This window comes from Rhineura floridana, chromosome 6 (genome assembly GCF_030035675.1).
Source record: "Rhineura floridana isolate rRhiFlo1 chromosome 6, rRhiFlo1.hap2, whole genome shotgun sequence".
NCBI lineage: Eukaryota > Metazoa > Chordata > Lepidosauria > Squamata > Rhineuridae > Rhineura > Rhineura floridana.
In genome coordinates, this window is record NC_084485.1 from 1235394 (window position 1) to 1247524 (window position 12131).

Here is a 12131-nt window from a genome sequence, read left to right on the forward strand (position 1 = left end):
GCTGGACTCCTTGCCACATTTTGGAGGTGCAGGGAGAGTGCTGTATCCCTTGATATCTATGGTGTGTGTGCGACTGTGGAGGGAATCTCTGGGTGAGAAACAGGAATTTGCCTTCGGCTGAATCAGACCATTGCTCCTTCTTGCTCAGCAATGTGTGCCTTGGCAGGGAGTGGCTCTAGAGGATTTCAGGCAGGGGGTCTGTCCCAGCCCTACCTATAGTTGCTGCCAGGGATTGAACCCGAGTCTTTCTGCACGCAAAACGTGAGCTGTACTGCTGAGCTGTGGAACAGAAGCAGAAACACACCTGCAAAGTCAGACCTTTGGTCCATCTAACTCAGGATTGTCTACATTGACTGTCTGGTTCTCCAGAAGTTCAGGCTGCCAGGAGTTGACCCTGAGGCCGTCTGCATGCAAAACATGTGCCCCACCACTGAGCTATGGCCCTTCCCATGAGTGAGCACTTCTGGATTAGTTTGGTGGCCACACTGGCAGCATGCTTCTCTCTTCTCATGCTCCATGACATCAAATGGCTGCCTGGCAGTGGGGTGAGTGAGCCTCCTTCCCAGTAATTGCATGGTGGTTATCACCACCGCTACAGCCTCAAGCTGCTGCATTGCCAAGGCAATTGGAGCATCTTGGCAGTGCCTTCTGGCATAGGATCCTAGAATAGTAGAGTTGGAAGGGGCCTATAAGGCCATCAGGTCCAACGCCTGCTCAATGCAGTAATCCAAATCAAAGCATTCCCGACAGATGGCTGTCCAGCTGCCTCTTGAATGCCTCCAGTGTTGGAGAGCCCACCACCTCTCTAGGTCATTGGTGCCATTGTCGTATGGCTCTAACAGTTAGGAAGTTTTTCCTGATGTGGAGGAGGAACCAACCCTGTGACATGCAAGGGAACTCTGGCTTCCTGCAACTTGAGCCCATTATTCCACATCCTGCACTCTGGGACGATCAAGAAGAGATCCCGGCCCTCCACTATGTGACAACCTTTCATGTCCTTGAAGAGTGCTATCCTATCTCCCCTCAGTCTTCTCTTCTCCAGGCTAAACATGCCCAATTCTTTCAGTCTCTCCTCATAGGGCTTGGTGTCTAGTCCCTTGATCATCCTCATTGCCCTCCTCTGAAATTGTTCCAGTTTGTCTGCATCCTTCTGAAGGTGCACTGTGCAGAACTGGACACAGTACTCAAGATGAGGCCTAAACAGGGACTAATAGAGGGGAACTAGTATTTCATGCAATTTGGAAACTGTAGGAAACTAGGATTGAACCTGGGATCTTCTGCATGCAAGGCAGATGAGCTGCAGCCCTTCTGTTAAGATATCAACATTTTTTATGCATCCACTGGGGCTCCCATCACCTAGGGTGTGCTGCCGTGCAATCTCCAGGGGCTGTTCCGAGGAGGGCCACCCTGGATGTAATTTGAGTGACACAGGAAGTGACTCCCAATTTTTTATTTTAGTACATTCATGGGGGATGGGGTTGAAATACGCTTGGAACAGCTGTGGGGTGGAGAATGTATTCAGCTCTTTTCCAGTCTGACTGCTAAAAGGGAAACCAGAATCATCAGGGGGATGGAGCAACTCCCCTGTGAGGAAAGGGTGCAGCATTTGGGCCTTTTTAGTTTAGAGAAAAGGTGGGTCAGAGGAGACAGGATAGAAATGTATAAAATTATGCATGTTGTGGGGAAAGTAGATAAAAGTTTTTCTCCCTCTTAGCACTAGAACATTTTAATCTTACCCTAACCCTTTCTCTTAAAATCAGACTAATTTTTCAGTGTTCTGATAATCCCATAAAGGGGGAGGGGTTAGGGTGGACTGAAAAAGTTGATGCTATATGCATGGTATAATTTTGAATTTAATTTTAAAAAACTTTAAAAAAAACACTATAACATTCAGGGCATCCAGTGAAGCTGAATGTTGGAAGATTCAGGACAGACAAAAGAAAGGATTTCTTCACATAGCACATAGTTAAACTATGGAATTCCCTTCCACAAGAGGCAGTGATGGCCATCACCTTGGAGGGCTTTAAAAGAAGATTAGACAAAATTCATGGAGGATAAGGCTGTCAGTGGCTACTAGCCTGGATGGCTATGCTCTGCCTCCATAGGATGGAGGTAGTAAATGCCTCTGAAAACCAGTTGCTGGAAACCGCAGGAGGGGAGAGAGCTTTTGCACACAGATCCTGCTTGCAGGTTTCCATAGTGGGCTATTGGTTGGCCACTGTGAGAACAGGATGCTGGAGTAGATGGGCCACTAGCCTGATCCAGCAGGCTGTTCTTATGTTAAAATCCCCCTTCCCAAGTTGGTTTTTTCTTCCTGGAATAAAGACACATGGAATCATAGAATAGTAGAGTTTGAAGGGGCCTATAAGGCCATCGAGTCCAACCTCCTGTGCAATGCAGGAATCCAAATCAAAGCACTTAATGTCTCTTCAACCACCACTGCCACATGCATGGAGTCAAAAGCAGACAGGGGGAGTTGACTGGAAAAGCAGCTTGCAGTTGGCAAGTCGCATCCAAAGCCACTTTCCCCTGTTGTTGCCTTCTGGGAGAATAAATCAAAAGCAGCTCCCCAGGAGACCCTTTGGGTGTCTCCCCAGCCTTGTAGCTGGAGCAAGGCTTTGGCCCATTCAATGTGATGAGAACAGACTGTCCTGCTTGGCCCCTTCAGAGCAGATGAGTCACTTGTCCTCTGCTATTTTGGTTTGCAAGGCCTCTCATCTCACTTGCCAGTGCCTCTCCCTGCCCTGCTGTGGTCCCACAGACCAGCAGCCTGCATTGTGCTGGGTTCTTGTACATGCCCTCCAGCTGGATGGTATCTTGCAGAAGAGCAACGCTTCTCACTGCGCCACCCAAAATCTCTCCCACTTTGCAAGGACTTTCCAGGGTGGGGCCTGGTATGCTAAGACTTGTCCAAACCATAGAAGCTGGCCTAAGTCGGCCAATAGCCAAGTGAAAGCCGGGTGGCTAAAGGGCCAGCGTGGAAAGTTGGAGGGGAAGAGGGAGTTCCCCCTTGGTAGAATCACAGGACTGGATACGTCTACTCTCTCGGTAATAAGTTGTGTGTGTGTGTTTTAAACGACTTACAGACTGAGGTGGCATTTCAGATGCACAGAAGCATGCACACAGGCCGTGCAAAACCAAAGCAGCATCAGACGAGCGTGTGGACTAGTTGCGTCCTTAGTCAGCCATGCGCATGCCTGCAGTTGCATGGAAGGCATCATGGCCAATGCAGCATAGCAGCTGCAGCTCCCTGGCCACACATTCTGTCTCCATGGCAGCAGCGTCTCAAGATGCCCTGCATTTGCAGCAAGGCTGGCTGGCATGTGGCACAACATGCCCCAACTGCTGCTATGCCATCAGCCTCAGTCTGCTTTCCTGCCTTCTCAATGTGCCAAGTTGGCTGAAATTGCCTCTGAGAAATATGCTGTACCTGGAATGGTGCCAAACCACCTGTTACATCCCCACGGGATCGTGTCCCTGGGAATGTGTTGGGCTGAGATGCTTTGGAGCATGTGAAGGGCTCTCATTGCCTAGGGAAATGGGCAAGAGGCATCTTCACGCTTGGTTCAGGGATTAGTCCATTTCGTGGCCCCTGCATGTCTCTCTCTCTGAAGGCTCAGCACTGCTGTTAAGAAGGTTGCACTGTGCTACTGATGCTGCGTTTGGGAATGGCTACCCTCTTTGGGGACAGAAACTGCCCCTGGTTGCTGATTTGAGCCATACCTGGGAGGCTGCCCTATCCTGAGTCAGACCATTGGTCCCCCCAGCTCCTACAGAGGAGGGACTGGAGCTGGCCAGCCAGCGGGCCGGATCATAATCTCCCGCACCTCTCATGGGCCAGGTTTAACATGTGGGCAGGGCAAAGGCACAGTCCGCAAAGCAACAACCGTCAGCTGATGGTTGGCCATAGAGCTCCACAAGACCCAACCATCAGCTGATTGGCAATGGCTCTCTAATCTGACTCTACCCTGATTGGCAGCCCTTAAGGGAAGCTGCTTGGGTCCCGGGCAACAAATGAGCATAAACTGCACATGGGTTGCCCTTTGTCTGGAGAAGCTGTGGATTAAGCCAGTCCCTTTCAGCCCTTGGACCATCTGCCTGTGGGCAAGGTGCAAGCACAGCCCAATAGTCTTGTTCTGGGGCTGCCAAGATGAAGGGAGGCTGCACTCTTGGCCTCAGGAAGATCATCATCATGGCAACGGGAAGACCCCACCTGGCCCCATCCATTAGCCAAAGAAGGGGCAGCCACAGCAGGGAGTTTGCTCCCCCCCCCCCGCATGAAAGGACACTCTCCTCCAACAGCCAAGTTCCCTGGGATGGTGGAGCTGGAAGCGAGGACACTGGCCAGGTGACCTGGCCCAGGAAGGCCACTGTTTGCTTGTTTATATGCTGCTTAATATAGAAAAATATCTGAGCGGTTCATGGAAAACTAAAAACAGACAGCTGAAACAACAGATGTTACAAAAACACATAATGTTACATATGCAAATACACATTAATAAAAATTGCCTCCCTCTTTTATGGTCAGGCACCAAGAGAGAGAGAATGTTCTGAGCCTGCCCACAGCTGTGTCCTGTCCAGCTGCTCTCCATACACACCCAGTTTTGGGCTACAGCAAGTTTACTTTGGGCAGTTTGGCAGCGGGGGGAGGCCCAAGGATGGCAAATATGATACTGAGGGGAAGATGAGACAGCACCCTTCAGGTACCTGAAAGGGTGACACACGGGAGGGCCAGGACCTCTTCTCGATCATCCCAGAGTGCAGGACACGGAATAATGGGCTCATGTTAGAGGAAGCCAGATTTTGACTGAACATTAGACAAAAGTTCCTAACTGTTAGAGCGGCGTGACAAAGGAATCCATGATCTAGGGAGGTGGTGTGCTCTCCAGCATTGGAGGCATTCAAGAGGCAGCTGGACAGCCACCTGTCGGGGATGCTTTAAGTTGAATAGCAGAACTAAATGGGGTTGGGCTCAATGGCCTTAGAGGCCCCTTCCAGCTTTACTGTTCTGAGATTCTACCCCTCCACTGGTTCTTGGCAGAGCTTGGAAGATTACTTTTAAAAAATAGTAAATTACAGTTACAATTACTTGGCCCAAACAGTAGTAATTACTGTTACAGTTGCAATTGCTCTGAAAGTAGCTGATTAGTTTTTCTCAAAAGTAATCACTACAATTACATTTCAGTTACTTTTTGTAAAAAATGCCTACAAGGTGCTGGCCTTGGCTGCTGCACATCTAAGCAGCCTAAAACAACATTAAAAATAAACACACACATGCAGAGGTATGTACTTGTACCGAATTACTTCCAAGCTCTGGTTCTTGGCAGGATTTCTCTTCCCCAGCCTTTCCCAACTTGGTGGCCTTCAGCTATTGGACTATAACTCCCATCAGCCCTGCCCAGTATCCATCAGCCCTGCCGGCTGAGCCTGACTGTAGTCCCAAACTGCCAGAGGGCACCCAGTTGGCAAAGACTGCTTTGCTCTACCATCCTGTCTGAGAGCAGAATTATCTGCCCTGCAGCTGCTGCATAGATCAAGAGATGCAGCAGAAGTTTGGCTGGATGCCCCAAAAGATCCTTTTCCACACAGTATCTGTGGCACCTGGTGATGCCAACAGCCTCCTCTGTTCCAGAGCCCTGTTCCAAAGGGGAAGCCCAGTAACACCAGGGCTCTGGGCAGCTGCCGGCTGAGGGAATTCCACCCATCCTCACTCATCCCAACATTCCAGAGGGCTCACCAGGAGGAAGAGGGGGGAGGCTGTTAAGCCCCTGCTTGGTGGCCCTGTGGGCAAGGAATATTTAAAGCTGTCTTGCTGGTGGAATGTGTTGAGTGGATGTTTTAAGAGCAAAAACAGATGAGGTTTGGCATTTTTTATTTTGCCATTTAGGAGTTTGGTTACTGGTTTTATAATCAAGTAAAACAAACATTTGTCAGCCTGACACTTTGTTTATCTGCATTATTCTTAACATGTTGACTGAGCCTTATAATTTCTGGGAAAACCATGTGACTGCTGTTTTGCAAAGCTATTTATCTGTGGTTGGGTGGTCATAAAATGTTTTGGTTTCAAGAACAAAAACGTTCATGAAAAATAAAGTGGCAATGCCCCTCTCTTTTTACTTTGATCTGTGCACAATTGGTCATGCACCACCCAAAGGCACCACAACTGCACATTCTCTGTCCTCCTCTTTGGCTGAGCTGTTAAGTTTTGCCAAAGACACACACCCGAGTTTGGAGAAGTGGAGTACCCAGTCCACAAAAAGGCTGGAAGCCTTTCACCTGCAAATGTATTTGCCAGCAAGGCTTCCTGCCATAGGTTATAGTACTTAAACCTTGTTGATCCAAGAGAGCTCCAAAGGGCAAGGTAATGGTTCTCAAAATCTGTAAGCCAAAAAAAGTCAAGGGGGGGTTTTGTGAAGAAGCATGGAAGACTATCAGCCAGTGGAGTGCCATGTTCACAACAGCACCAGCTGAAAGATTCTGCCACTCTTCTCATGTGCCACACAATAAAGATTTATGCATATTTTGTCAAGAAACTGAACAAGAACTGCTCCACAATGTCCTCACATTGAATATGGGGCTGGGGGTAAACAGTTGTTAACAAAAGAAAAACAACACTTAAACGTCTGATTGAAGTTGTTGAATGAGTTGGGGAAGGCTGTAATGCCTTCCCCAATGTGTGGCCCTCCAGATGTTTTCGACTACAACTCCGATCAGCCCAAGGCAACATGGCCACATTGGCTGGGGCTGATGGGAGTTGCCCCCTAAAACATCTGGAGCGTGCCACAGTTAGGGACAGCTGCTGTAGCTTATGGCATAATGTGTCATTTCTTTTGTTGAATCAAGGTGCAAAGTGGCTAAGAGGACTTCAGAGGGTAACAGGACCAATGAAGACTGACCAAGCAAAATGGGAAGAGTCTGCAGAGACAGGACGATGGCTGCTCAAGCTTCCCTACAGAAGTCTGTATCACTAAACATGAACATTTATTTAATTTATATTCCTCCTTTCCTCTCCTCCTACACCAGTGTGGTGTAGTGGTTAGAGTTTTGGACTATGACCTGGGAGACCAGGGTTTGCATCCCCACACAGCTATGAAACTCACTGGGCGACTTTGGGCCAGTCCTTGCCTCTCAGCCTCAGAGGGAGGCAATGGTAAACCCCCTCTGAATACCACTTACCACAAAAACCCTATTCATAGGGTCGCCATAAGTCGGAATTGACTTGAAGGCAGCCCATGTCCATTTTCCCCATTTTTTTCCTCCCAGTAGGAGCCCAGGGCGACAAACAAAAACACTGAAAACACTAAAGCATCATAAAAACATGATTTAGAAGATATTAAAACAAAACATCTTTAAAAACATCTTATTTTTAAAAAGCTTTAAAAACATCTTAAAAAGCAATTCCAGCACAGACACAGACTGGGATAAGGTCTCTACTTAAAAGGCTTGTTGAAAGAGGAAGGTTTCCAACAGGCACCAAAAAGATAACAGAGATGGTGCCTGTCTAATATTTAAGGGGAAGGAATTCCGCTACACTAAAGGTCCGTTTCCTATATTGTACAGAACGGACCTCCTGATAAGATGGTATCTGCAGGAGGCCCTCACATGCAGAGCGCAGTGATCGACTAGGTATATAAGGGATAAGCGGGTCTTTCGGGTATCTTGGTCCCAATCTGTATAAGGCTTTATACACCAAAACTAGAACCTTGAACTTGGCCCGATAGCAAATGGGCAGCCAGTGCAATTCTTTCAGCAGCGGGGTGACATGTTGGTGATAACTTGCCCCAGTAAGCAGTCTTGCTGCCGCATTTTGCACCAGCTGCAGCTTCTGGACCAACCTCAAGGGTAGCCCCACATAGAGTGCAGGACAGTAATCCAGCCTGGAGGTTACCAGTGCATGGACAACAGTGGTCAGGCTATCTCGGTCCAGAAACAGCTATAGCTGTCTTACCAGCCAATGCTGGTAACAGGCACTCCTAGCCATGGAGGTCAACTGGGCCTCTAGTGACAAAGATGGATCCATGAGCACACCCAGACTACAGACCTGCTCTTTCAGAGGGAGTACAACCCCATCCAAAGCAGGCAACTGATCCAAACTCTGGAACCACCATCCCACAGCGTCTTTGTCTTGCTAGGATTCAGACTCAGTTTATTGGCCCTCATACAGTCCACCACCAAATCCAGGCACCGATCCATGGCTTGCATGGCCTCTCCCGATTCAGATGTTACAGAGAAATAGAGCTGGGTATTGTCAGTGTACTGCTGACACCTTGCCCCAAATCTCATGACCTAAGGGTTTCATATAGATGTTAAACAGCATGGGGGACAAGATGGTACCCTGTGGCACCCCACAGCACAACTGCCAGGGGGCTGAAAGACAATCACCCAATGCTATTATCTGGAAACGACCTTGGAGATAGGATCGGAACCACTATAAAACAGTGCCTTCAATACCCATCTCACCAAGTTGGCCCAGAAGGATACTATGATCAATGGTATCAAAAACCGCTGAGAGATCAAGTAAGAATAACAGGGCCGCACTCCCCCTGTCCTTCTCCTGATAAAGGTCATCTCTACCAAGGCCAATTCAGTCCCATAACCAGGCCTGAATTCAGACTGGGATGGGTCAAGATAACCTGTTTCATCCAAGAGTACTTGCAATTGCTGCACTACAACCCTCTCACCTTCCCTAAAAAGGGGTATTTGTGATGGGTCGGTAGTTGTCACAAACCAGTGGGTGCAGGGTAGGCTTTTTCAGGAGTGGTCAGGTCACTGCCTCTTTCAAGGCAGCTGGAACCACTCCCTCTTGCAACCATATGTTGACCACACCCTGAATCCACTTGGTCAAACCCCCTCGGCAAGCTTTAATAAGCCAAGAAGGGCAAGGGTCAAGAGGACCCATTGCTGGCCACATCATCGCAAGCACCTTGTCCACATCATCAGGCTGCATCAACTGAAACTGTTCCCAAAAGGTTGCAGCAGATGTTGCACTGGACACCTCACTGGGGACTACAGTAGATGTGGAGGGGGCATCAAGACTGCTACGGAGGCGAACAACTTTACCCTCAAAGTGCCTTGCCAACAATTCACAGTGGGCCTCTGAAGGGTCTAAAATGCCATTTCCTGGAGTTGATGTCAAGAGACCCCTGACAATATGGAAAAGCTCCATTGGACGGCTACTTGAGGATGCAATGGGGGCAGGGACTTCAGGCCTGAGAGCTGGATGTGGCCCTCCAGCCCCTCTGGCCCTTGCAACTCTCCCTGGGTTACAATTACACCCTCCACAATTCCATTTATTTATTTAAGACATTTCTATACCACTTAATCGTTTTCATTTCTAAGCCGTGCACATAGAACAAGCCAGACATGAAATAAAGAACAGAACAATGACATCATCATAACACCAAACATTCACTTAAAGTGCCTGCTGGAAGAAGGAAGTCTTTGTCGTGCACGTGAAGTCCGACAGGGAGGGTGCCTGTCAAATCTCAGCCGGGAGGTAGTTCCACAGGCTTGGGCCCGCTACACTGAGAGCACGGCTTCTAGCAGTGATGAGCCATTCATCTCAGCCACGGGGACCAGCAACAGAGACTCCCCCAAAGATCTCCGTGATCAGGCTGGGCTTTAAGGGATCAGGCAGTCCTTAAGACATCCTGGACCCAAGTTGTTAACGGCCTTGCAAATTAATACAGGAACCTTGAACATGGTCTGGTAACATATGGGCAGCCAGTGCAAGCTCTTAAGCACAAGAGTTATGTGCTGGTGGTAGTCTGTGCCCATCTCACCAACAGCCTAGCTGCAGCATTATGCATTAGCTACCAGGCAAAAGGGTAGCCCCACATAGAGTGCATTGCAGTAATCAAGTCTTGAGGTTTCCAGTGCATGAATCACCACGACTAGATTATCTCCGTCCCAGAATGGCTGCTGTTTGCACAATATGCAAAGAGTAAAAGGCACTCCTAACCACCCAGGCTACCTGAGCCTCAAGTGACAAAGATGGATCCAGGAGTATCCCCAAACTGCACACTTGTTCTTTCAGAGGGAGAGTAACCCCATCCAGAATCACCCACCCCCAGTGCCTGCATTTGCCCAGGGCTCAAGCTCAATTTATTGGCTCTCATCTATTCCACAACTGCATCCAGATAAAGTTCCAGATCATGCTCAAGCTCTCCTGACTCGGATATTGTGAAGAAATAGAACTGGGTATACTGATGATACTTTGTCCCCAAACTCCTAAAGGCTTCATGTAGATGTTACACAGCTTTGGTGACAGAATTGTGCCCTGGAACACACTGGGCCCAGCGCTCTTCAACATTTTCATTAATGACTTGAATGAGGTGGTGCAGGGAATGCTTATCAGATTTGTAGATGATACAAAATTGGGAGGGACAGCTAATACCTTAGAAGACAGAAACAAATTCAAAGGGATTTTGATAGGGTGGAGCATTGGGTTGAAAACAACAGAATGAAATTCAACAGGGATAAATGCAAACTTCTACACTTAAGAAAAAGAAACCAAATGCACAGTTAGATGGGGGATACTTGGCTCAGCAATACGACATGTGAGAAAGATCTTAGAATTGTCGTGGATCACAAGCTGAATATGAGCCAACAGTGTGATGTGGCTGCAAAAAAGGCAAATGCTATTTTAGGCTGCATTAACAGAAGTATAGTTTCCAAATTGCATAAGTTGTTGGTTCCCCTCTATTCAGCACTGGTTAGGCCACATCTTGAGTACTACGTCCAGTTCTGGACACCACACTGGATGCAGACAAACTGAAACGGGTTGAAAAGAGGGCAATGAGGATGATCAGGACTGAAAAAAAAGCCCTATGATGAGAGACTGAAAGAACTGGGCATGTTTAGAGAAGACTGAGGGGAGATATGATAGTACTTTTCAAGTACTTGAAAGGTTGCAACACAGAAGAGGGCCAGGATCTCTTCTCGATCGTCCCAGAGTGCAGAACACACAATAGTGGCCAACCAGATGCTGTAAAGCCATCCACGTTGGTGGCCATCACTGCCTCTTGTGGGAGCGAATTGCATGCTAACTCTGCGCTGGGTGAAGAAGTCCTTTATTTTGTTTGTCCTGAATCTTCCGGCATTCACCTTCATCGAATGTCCACAGGTTCTAGTGTTATGAGGATGTGGACAAGGTGCTTGGACAGGTGCGGGCGACCACTTCTGCTCTGGATCCTTGCCCCTCATGGCTAATAAAAGCTAGCAGGAATGGAACAGCCGGCTGGGCCAAGGAGGTGATTAATGCCTCTTTACGAGAGGGAGTGGTCCCACCCTGCCTGAAACAGGCAGTGGTGAGACCGCTCCTAAAAAAATCCTCCTTGGACCCTGATAATTTGGACAACTATAGGCCAGTAGCAAATGTCCCATTCCTGGGCAAAGTTCTAGAGCGTGTGGTCGCTCGCCAACTCCAGGCTCTCTTGGATGAAACTGATTATCTAGACCCATTTCAATCGGGCTTTCGGCCGGGGTTTGGTACAGAAACGGCCTTGGTCGCCCTGTATGATGACCTCTGTCGGGAGAAAGACAGAGGGAGTGTAACTCTGTTGGTTCTCCTTGATCTCTCAGCGGCGTTTGATACCATCGACCATGGTATTCTTCTGGAGCGACTTACGGATTTAGGAGTGGGAGGCACTGCTTGGCGGTGGCTCTGCTCCTATCTCGGGAATCGTCTCCAGAAGGTGATGCTGGGGGAACATTACTCGAGTCCCTGGGTACTCCAATATGGGGTCCCACAGGGTTCAGTTCTGTCCCCCATGCTTTTTAATATCTATATGAAGCCGCTGGGTGAGGTCATCAGGAGTTTTGGAGTGCGTTTCCAGCAATATGCTGATGATACGCAGCTGTACTACTCCTTTTCATCTTCGTCAGGTGAGGCTGTTGATGTACTAGACCGCTGCCTGGCCGCGATAATGGGCTGGATGAGAGCTAATAAACTGAGACTCAATCCTAACAAGACTGAGATGCTGTTGGTGGGAGGACCCTCTGCCCAGATGGTTGACGTTCGACCTGTCCTAGATGGGGTTACACTCCCCCTAAAGGAACAGGTACGTAGTTTGGGGGTCTTATTAGATCCGCTCCTGTCACTTGAAGCTCAGGTAGCCTCGGTGGCACGG